At 49.9% G+C, this 9545-nt stretch overlaps 1 pseudogene; it reads right to left on the bottom strand.

Annotated features, from left to right (window-relative positions):
- Positions 1–513: 513 nt before the first annotated feature.
- On the bottom strand, positions 514–2074 carry LOC117238350 (annotated as a pseudogene).
- Positions 2075–9545: the final 7471 nt, after the last annotated feature.

The raw sequence follows: 9545 nt of genomic DNA, 5'->3' as shown, positions 1-9545 counted from the left end.
GTTTACTCGCCAGCGTTTTAGAGGATCCGAGTGACTGAAGCTGATCGTTGAAAGATAGAGCGACGATGTATCGTCCTTCGCTGGTGCGTCGGGTGTGGGCTTGGAAGTGTTCTTCGCATCGTCGATCTGCCTCTGAGATATGTTTAATTGAGGGTCCTTCATCGATTTCCCAAAACCGCGCGAGGTCTGCTTGTAAAGTCGTTGTGGATGTGTGAAATATGTTTGTAGCGGTTTGGGAAGTTGGACTCCCCCCGATTACCCATCCGAATCGCGTCTTTTGCAGACGCAGTCCAGGCTCGTCTGGCTGCGTGAGGTTGACTTGTCCCACACACATCGACGCGAGTGTTGAACCTGAGCTTAATAGTACATCTATCGGAGCTGGTAAATGAAATCGTGGATCGGCCAATTTGAGATTTCTTGGTATCTCAAGTGTCGAACGATCGATGGGTTCGCTGGGAATTAAGGTTGATATGATTGGAATGATAAGGAACGTTAATGTCCGCGTGTATGTACCGTCAGTGGAAGTGATCGTGGCCGTGATATGTCGCTTAGAGGTCGTTGTCAAGGTATCTAGAGCTCCGATCGGGACCGAACATTTGTTTTGCCTTATCTTTAACGATTTTGCTAATTCCTCGGTAATGAAGTTCATACTGGGTCCGGTGTCGAGCAACGCTCGACAACGGATTGGTTGCTGTTTATCATTCAAAATATTAATCTGCGCTGTGATGACTAGATCATTGGACAGTAATTCGGATGCTATTGGTTTGATATGTTCGGTCATGAACGGAGTCGTCGATCGTCGGCGTCATTGTTTGTGTGTTCGTTTGTCACTGGGCGGTGGACTTGCAGACGCGGCTGTTCGTGGTGTTTCCGATCTGTGGTCTGTTGTGTACCTTTTGCGACGAGTGGGTGATACGTAGGGTGGCGAAGAAGGTGTTGTGGATCGGCTATTTGATGGGGAAGATTTCGGGCTGGACGTGCTGGAACGAGACCCTGAATGGCGTTTTGTCCTATGCAGCATTGTATGATGTCGTTCTCCGCATACGCGACATGATCCTGCGAAACAATGCTTCGTTGTGTGTCCTTTCCCGAGGCAGTTGAGGCATAGTGATGCCCTTTTGACCTCCCGAATGCGTTCGCGAAGGGATTTGGTTTTGAAGGTGTCACATCTCCAAATGGGGTGTGGTCCTTGACAGGTGGGGCATGTTGGAGTAACCGGTGTCGCCGTAAGTACATGCCCTCGTGATGCGCGTTGACGGACAGGAGTAGTTTGTTCCGGTGATTCTCTTGTTTGTCTGACCGTGGTGATCGGTCTGGAGCTTCGTGCTAATCTCTCTAGGAAGTTTAGTAACTGAATGTACGGAGGCACCTCGTTGTTGGGCAGCGTCATTTCCCATTGCTTTTGGATACTTAGTGGTATTTTCGAGAGGATGAGGCTGTTGAGCATAGCACTGGTATCGGGGTAGGATTCTCCTAATTTGTTCAATGCATATATGTGTTGTTTAAATGTGTGGACTAAGCGCCTTAATTCCGTTGGAGATTCCTTGGTTATCCTTGGATAATCAATTATTGCCATGCAGTGACTGAAAGCTGTGTATCGTGGACATTCGAAACTTTCCTTGAGAACGGCAATAGCCTGACTGTAGTTTACATTACTAAGGGGTAACGCGTTTAAACAATCGGCTGCTTCTCCTTGCAGGGCGGACTGCAGGTAATGGAATTTCTGTATGTCAGTGAGACTAGGATTTTTATCGATTGTGGAGGAAAAGGTATCATAAAACGTGTTCCATTCTTCTAAGCTTCCGTCAAAGGTAGGGAGCCGAAGATCTGGTAATTTAATGGATATCGGATTTAAACTTGCGGATGATGCACAGGTTGGAGGGTTTATGGATGTCGACGGCGAAGCTGTTTGCGCGTTCCTCAGAAGATTTTGTAGCCTTGTGTCTACCGCGACGTACTGATCCCTTATTTCGAAGCCGCGCGCTTGTTCCTCCTCGTCCAATACTTCCAATTCGAGTTGAATCGCTTCGAATTGACTCGCAACTTCGGTCAGTTGTTTCTCGTAATTCTTTAATAAGGAATTTTGCTGACTCTCAGATTGCTCGTACTCGTCCAGTCGATTCGATAAATATGTGAATCGGCCGCTACAATAGCCTCGTCTCCGACGCAGAGAGATGAGTTGGTCTTCGCTCGTCATCGTTGCCGAGGATAGGAGATGGTTGAAATAAGGAACGAGCTTACCTTACTGTCGTGCGGCGTGAGGTCGCGTGTATGTTAAGTTGTGAAATTCGTTGCGTTGATGATTGTCCAGTTGCGACGGAAGGCTGCGTGGTTGCGTTCCCTTGCCAATGGGATGTGCTTCTTCGAAGATGACGCGCCTGACGTCACTGGTTTCGCTGTAGTGGATGCTCCTGCTTCCGCTGCTGGTTTTGATAAAGTCACGTGGCACTGTGTGGTCACTGGTAAGTGCACTCTTCACTGGCACGTGATCCGGCTTGAAGGACCAAAATGTTTCGATCATTCGCGGAGAGACGCGATCGCGAGATATCACGTCAACGAGAGTTGTAAGTTCTCGTTACGATTGAACAATCGACGCCACGAACTGATCGATTCCCTTATTTCGATTATGATAATAAGGGTAGTTCAATGAAATCTCACAGAATCAACACAACTAAATTAATGTTTATTGCACAACTTATTAACTAGAAAATCTAAATGGAATAACAAAAAGAAATGTGACTATGGAATGCGCGATACAAAAGATGTGTAGACTGTTTGGCTTCTCGAAACGTTCTGATTCTTTCTGGAAGGCGACCCCCACTACCTTCGGATCACGCCACCTTCTTTTACGCCAGATCAAATAACGGCCACGAATCGACGTTTCTGGAGGTCGCCCTGCTTAATGAACCATGCGCTTGCCACTACAATGTTTATTTTGCCGGGCAGCCGCGACGATCCGTCTGCGACATTATAGTGCCGCGACCGACAGTGAAGAATATGATCTATGGCAAGCCGCATGGCGTAACACGCAAATAAAATAAAAATAACACCCAGCCGCGAGCTTAGCTCCGATCATACACCCATAATAATTACATACAATACTTTATACCAACCCAGAGATACTATGCAACAAAACCACCAAATGGCAAACATTTAAAGAAATAATTGAGAGCAAAATCAGCTGCAACATCCCATTGAAAACACCCGAACACATCGAACAGGCAGTAACAGCATTGACAGAAACTATCCAAGAAGCAGCAAGGGCAACCACTATACTTGAACCAACCAACAGACAAACAAAAATAATTCCACCAGACATACTTGAAAAAATTAAAGAAAAAAGAAAAACGAAAGCAAAATGGCAAAAACATAGAACACAGGAAAACAAAAAATACCTAAACAAACTTGCAAAGGAAATAAAAAACAAAATAAAAGAGCATAACAATGACGAATTCACAAAATTCATAGAGTCACTCTCTGCACATGAGAACTCCAACTACTCCCTATGGAAAGGCACGAAAAAAATAAAGAAACCACTAAAACTAGTCCCAGCAGTCAGAAAAGCAGACAACACATGGGCAAGAAGCAACGAAGAGCAAGCTGAAGAATTTTCCAACCACCTTTACAACACATTTACACCACATAATATCAACAACAGCAATCCCAAATGCCATACGGACGAGGATGTGCAACCCACTAGTACCTCAACTGACAAACACTACGCGATACCTAAAACAACAGCACAAGAAATTAGAAACATAATCGAGAAAACAAAAAATAATAAAGCACCAGGAATCGACCTAATCAATAGGTCGAAAGCCCTGCGAAGTGCATCCTCTGTGAAGGAGACCACCCTGCGAACTATAAAGGTTGCGCTGCCCATAAAACCCTGTACATAAATAAGTACCCTAAACCCAGAGCAAAAGAGACAACCAATCAAGTACCCAGTCCTCAAAAATTCTCTACTACTTCAATGTCTTATGCCCAAGCAATCCAAGGAAATCAACAATATATCGAAACTGGCCACCATGATATTCCGTTCCAATTATCAAAAGGGTATGTTGCGTCGGACGACGCCTAAACCAGGCCACACATCGCGTACAAGATCGCAGCCAGATTTTTTTTATTTATTAAAATTTACAATCAATTCTCGCATTGAGAATTTTCAGTAATTTTTTCTGGCGTGGTGCAGTGACATGGCTAAATATTTATAATAAGTTAATACTTATTATAGATAAGTATAATTTATAAGTAAGTATTATAAATAAGTAAATATTACTTAATTTAGATAGCTAATTGAATCTAGCGTTTAGGTTTAGCGGGTAGTGTCTCTTCAGCCTGCGGATCCGGTCCGACGTATCAAGTAGTCCAGTAATTAAGGGGTTTCGATGTTTGTTGACTCTTTTGCTATATCTATCGCTATATTTTGTTATTTTCTCTTTGACTGTTGGTATCTTGAGGTCGCGACGTATTAGTTCGTTGACGACATACCAGGGTGCATTTATAATGGATCTTAGCGTTTGTATTTTCGACCAATCGCGGGGAGACGCAATCGCGAGGAGAGACGTCAACGGAAGTCGTAAATTCCCGTTACGATTATAATAATCGACACCATGAGTTGATCGATCCCCTGATTTCCGTTAAGATAATAGGGGTGATTCAGTTAGTATAACACTGTGATTCGCAGGGTTATAAGGTTTTTATTTCTAACACTTAAGTTACACTGTTGAGTAGGTATAAATCGTAGATGGGAAGTGGTGGGGATACATGGGAGGCAGACGTAGAGAGGACGGAGCTGCGAGCGTAATCGAAATCTCCGGAAAACTGGAGAGCCTGGGCAAGGGAGGTAACCAGAGTGGAGGACTGGTGCCTGCGAGCGCAAAACGGGTGTGGATACGGGAAGTCCGGCTTGGACAAGGAGGAGTTAAAGCAAAACCAACCAAGTGTGAGGTTTGGACGGTGAAGTAGCCATATTAGGACGCGTGACAACAGCGCCGCTACACGGGCAACTCGAGGAACTACCCAGACGCAGCCATATTGGCGCGTGCGCCGAAGCGCGTTGCACGGGCCACTTGAAAGTGACAGCGACTGGCAGAGTGGCAAGTGTTGACCGAGCGACATTTCCCGCCCAACGGGGAAACGGACGCAACCATGGCGAAAGAGAAGGAGGTAGAGGAAAACGATAGGGGACGGAGGGAAACGGAACTGGCTGCGGAGCCGCAGCACGTTAGCACCAGGAGAATGACGAAGGCGATGCCGCCAAAGGAGGGACCCTCCCGCTTCACGCTGGACAAGGAGGGAATATGGACTGAGGAAACAACAGAGGAGGAGGAAACCCCCGCCAGAGAAGCACCCCGAGCGAAGAGAAAGAAGGCCAACGAATCCCCCGAACTCCCCGCGGACCCGGCTGAAGAAATGAGAACGGCCACAACGGCGGACATAGGAGCCGAACTGATTCGCCGGGCCGCCGAGGTGGCCAAGGCTGCCGAGGCACCCCGCGGCCACAAGGGCGCGCAGGGGAAAACCCTGAAGGAGGCGGCGAGAACCATCACCGCGGGCGTGACAGAGAAAGTGAGGAGAACGGACCTTGTCACCGACGCACTCGCTATAGCGCAAGGACGCATAGCAACACTGGAGGCGGTGGTAGAGGCACTCCGAAAAGAGCCGGCCTCGCGCCCCTCCGCGGATGAGAGCAGCTACAGGGCGCGTCTCGCTGCAGTCGAGCACCATGTAGAGGAGATGAGATCCTTGTTGCACCGACTGGAGGAACAACTGCAGGGAACAGAAAAAGGAGAAGGAGAGGAGGTCGCCCCTGCCGCGAACACGAGAGGTGTGGAGCCTGGAGCCCCAAGCACCCCAGCGCCCAAGGGAGGCCGAACGGCTGTCACCGAATGGCAGACCGTCGGAAGGAAAAGAAGAGGAAAGAAGAAGGAGGCAGGGAAGAAGCAGCCGGCGAAGCTGATCCCCGAGACAGGGGCGGAGAGCCAGAGGAAAGCTCCGGAGAGTGGATTGGAGAACGTACGAAGAGGGGGAGGCAGGGGGCCCCTCCCGCGCGCATCACGAACGTCAGCGGTAACAATCACCCTGACGGACAAATCGAGCCAATCCTACGCGGAGGTGCTGGCTGCGGCCAAGGACAGTGTCTCCCTGACCGAGTTCGGCATCAACACGATGAGGATGCGGAAGACTATCACCGGAGGTGTCATCTTAGAGGTCCCTGAGGACCAGGGAAGGGGGAAGGCCGCAGCGCTCGCAGCACAGCTGACGCGGGCTCTGGACCCGAACGAGGTCCGCGTGGCGACCCCCTTCCGAGCCGCGGAGACAAGGGTGTCCCTGATAGACATAGCGGCCACCAAGGCGGAAATCCAGAACACCCTGGCGAGGGAGAGCGGCTGCAAGCCGGAGGACATCCGGCTGGGAGAAATCCGCCTCGCCCGGGACGGACTTGGTACCGTATGGATACGAGGCCCTGCCAGTGCTGACGACACAGCGCTATTCGCTTCCCACGCAGAGCCGATAATTGCTTCATCCACTCTCCAGCGGTGTCTCGACTATATGGAAAAAATCCACACATGTAACCTTCACGCTCCGAAAACAAACCCGCCCTCAGATCACCATCAACAATACAACAATTCCTAGCAAGGACACAGTCAGATACCTGGGTATGATCCCGGGCAGGAGATTAACCTGGGAAAACCACATCGTAGACAAAACGAAGCAAGTAAAGGACTAACTCAAAAAATTCGATTGGCTGGCTGCCCGACGAACCAAACTAAACACACAGAATAAAATTACTCTCTATAAGATTGTAATAAAACCTCTCTGGACCTAAGGAATCCAACTATGGGGAACAGCGAGTAATTCCAACATTGAAATACTCAACGCCTCCAATCGAAAACTCTGTTACGTCGGACGACCCTCTACCTAGACCAGGCCATACACCGCGGGTCAGACGGGAACCAGATGTCCGCTCATCCTTACTGCGTATCCTCAATAGTCTCAAGGACCCATCATAAATCCCAGTAATTTGCTAGCTAAGGTTCTTCAGACCGAACAAATACCTTTTTTCTCAATCGCCTTTTAAAGAGTGTTGTCTACTACGGCTTAACATGAGAAAGTTAGTTTTTCTCACGTACGATACTTCTCACTAGCCGCTTTCTATCGAGGACGGCTAAGACCCTTCCTAGTTCACCAACCTTCGTTTATCCAATCAGAAGCAATGCATACTGCCCTCACTTTCCTGACCAAACATGTCATGAACAAATCCGATGGTCCCGTGCTCAGGACACACCCATCGCTATCTTTCCTCCGACACAGCATCGACACTGTACCTTACTTCTTCTGCACCGCTAGGAAAGTCAACTACTTCTTCTACATCACTGGAAAAGTCAACTACTTCTTCTATACCGCTGGAAAAGTCAACTACTTCTTCTACATCGCTAGAAAAGTCAACTTCTTCTACACCGCTAGAAAGGTAAACTTTAAGACTAAGTATACACTGCGAAAAGACTACTTTACTTATTATACAACGCTAGAGGAGTCTAACTCACATCAACTATCTAAGTCGGTCCTCGGGATTACCGAACATTCACTTTCTCTTAAGTATCCTCTAGTGCTACGTTCACTAACATACTCAATTCAACTATAAGAGTCTTACTCTATTGTGCATATCTATCTTATCTTCGTGCGACAAGTTGTCATCTACGATTTATACCTTTTCTTTTTTTTTTTTTGTACGTGGAGAAATCCTCATGGACACTCCGCTGCTGTAATAATCGCGTAACAGCAGAGTAGTGTCGGACTCCTACCGACTAAAACTCCACGATGACCATCTTATGCACGTGACAGGGGTGCTCCAGGAACCTCTTATGAATTAACTTCAGTTGCATCCCCTTCTCGCGTTCTCTTGTTCGAGCCGGCTATTGAGTGGGCGTTAGGGGGAGGTCGTTGCTCCTAGTGCTGTCACTTCTTCTGGTCGTAGTCCGTTGGGGGGTGGCGGTGCGGCTCTGGGTCGTCTGACTGCCATCCTTCTCCATCGTCTTATCCTGCAGGGGTGAGAGTTTTTCTTTCTCTCCCTTTCCGCTCGCTCCTTCGCGAGCATAACTCGCTCGCAGAAGAGGCGGACGGCCTCGTATTCCTGTGACCCTCTCAACATCGCTTCCACAATCGCTAAGGGGGTCAACGTTTCTTCTATGACGTGCCGTAGGGTGTAGCGGGGCAGCTCCCACGCCGGACAGAGCTCCAGGGTGTGCTGCGCTGTGTCCCTGCCCTCTCCGCAGTGGTGGCAGATGTCTGTCGTCTCTCGCCTTATTCTCTTCAGGAATTCGCCGAACACGCCGTGTCCGGTGAGTACTTGTGTCATCCTGAATGTGAGTGGGAGGCCGTGGAGGCTCCTCCATGCCTCCCAGTTTGGTAGGACCGCATCCGCGCCTCGGTGTTCGCTTCTCCCGTTGATCAGTTGGGATCGCCACAGGTTCCATGTGTCCTCCTCGGCGGTTCCTGTGTCGTTTGGAGCCGCCTGCTCGGTGGGGTCTTCTCCCCGGTTTCCTTCTCCTTCTTCTGTTCCCTGCAGTTGTTCCTCCAGTCGGTGCAACAAGGATCTCATCTCCTCTACATGGTGCTCGACTGCAGCGAGACGCGCCCTGTAGCTGCTCTCATCCGCGGAGGGGCACGAGGCCGGCTCTTTTCGGAGTGCCTCTACCACCGCCTCCAGTGTTGCTATGCGTCCTTGCGCTATAGCGAGTGCGTCGGTGACAAGGTCCGTTCTCCTCACTTTCTCTGTCACGCCCGCGGTGATGGTTCTCGCCGCCTCCTTCAGGGTTTTCCCCTGCGCGCCCTTGTGGCCGCGGGGTGCCTCGGCAGCCTTGGCCACCTCGGCGGCCCGGCGAATCAGTTCGGCTCCTATGTCCGCCGTTGTGGCCGTTCTCATTTCTTCAGCCGGGTCCGCGGGGAGTTCGGGGGATTCGTTGGCCTTCTTTCTCTTCGCTCGGGGTGCTTCTCTGGCGGGGGTTTCCTCCTCCTCTGTTGTTTCCTCAGTCCATATTCCCTCCTTGTCCAGCGTGAAGCGGGAGGGTCCCTCCTTTGGCGGCATCGCCTTCGTCATTCTCCTGGTGCTAACGTGCTGCGGCTCCGCAGCCAGTTCCGTTTCCCTCCGTCCCCTATCGTTTTCCTCTACCTCCTTCTCTTTCGCCATGGTTGCGTCCGTTTCCCCGTTGGGCGGGAAATGTCGCTCGGTCAACACTTGCCACTCTGCCAGTCGCTGTCACTTTCAAGTGGCCCGTGCAACGCGCTTCGGCGCACGCGCCAATATGGCTGCGTCTGGGTAGTTCCTCGAGTTGCCCGTGTAGCGGCGCTGTTGTCACGCGTCCTAATATGGCTACTTCACCGTCCAAACCTCACACTTGGTTGGTTTTGCTTTAACTCCTCCTTGTCCAAGCCGGACTTCCCGTATCCACACCCGTTTTGCGCTCGCAGGCACCAGTCCTCCACTCTGGTTACCTCCCTTGCCCAGGCTCTCCAGTTTTCCGGAGATTTCGATTACGCTC

Source organism: Bombus vosnesenskii, unplaced genomic scaffold, assembly GCF_011952255.1.
Source record: "Bombus vosnesenskii isolate JDL3184/JDL3185 unplaced genomic scaffold, Bvos_JDL3184-5_v1.1 scf7180000013452, whole genome shotgun sequence".
NCBI lineage: Eukaryota > Metazoa > Arthropoda > Insecta > Hymenoptera > Apidae > Bombus > Bombus vosnesenskii.
Note: the sequence above shows the minus strand (reverse complement) of the source record. Positions and strands in the feature narration are given on the sequence as shown.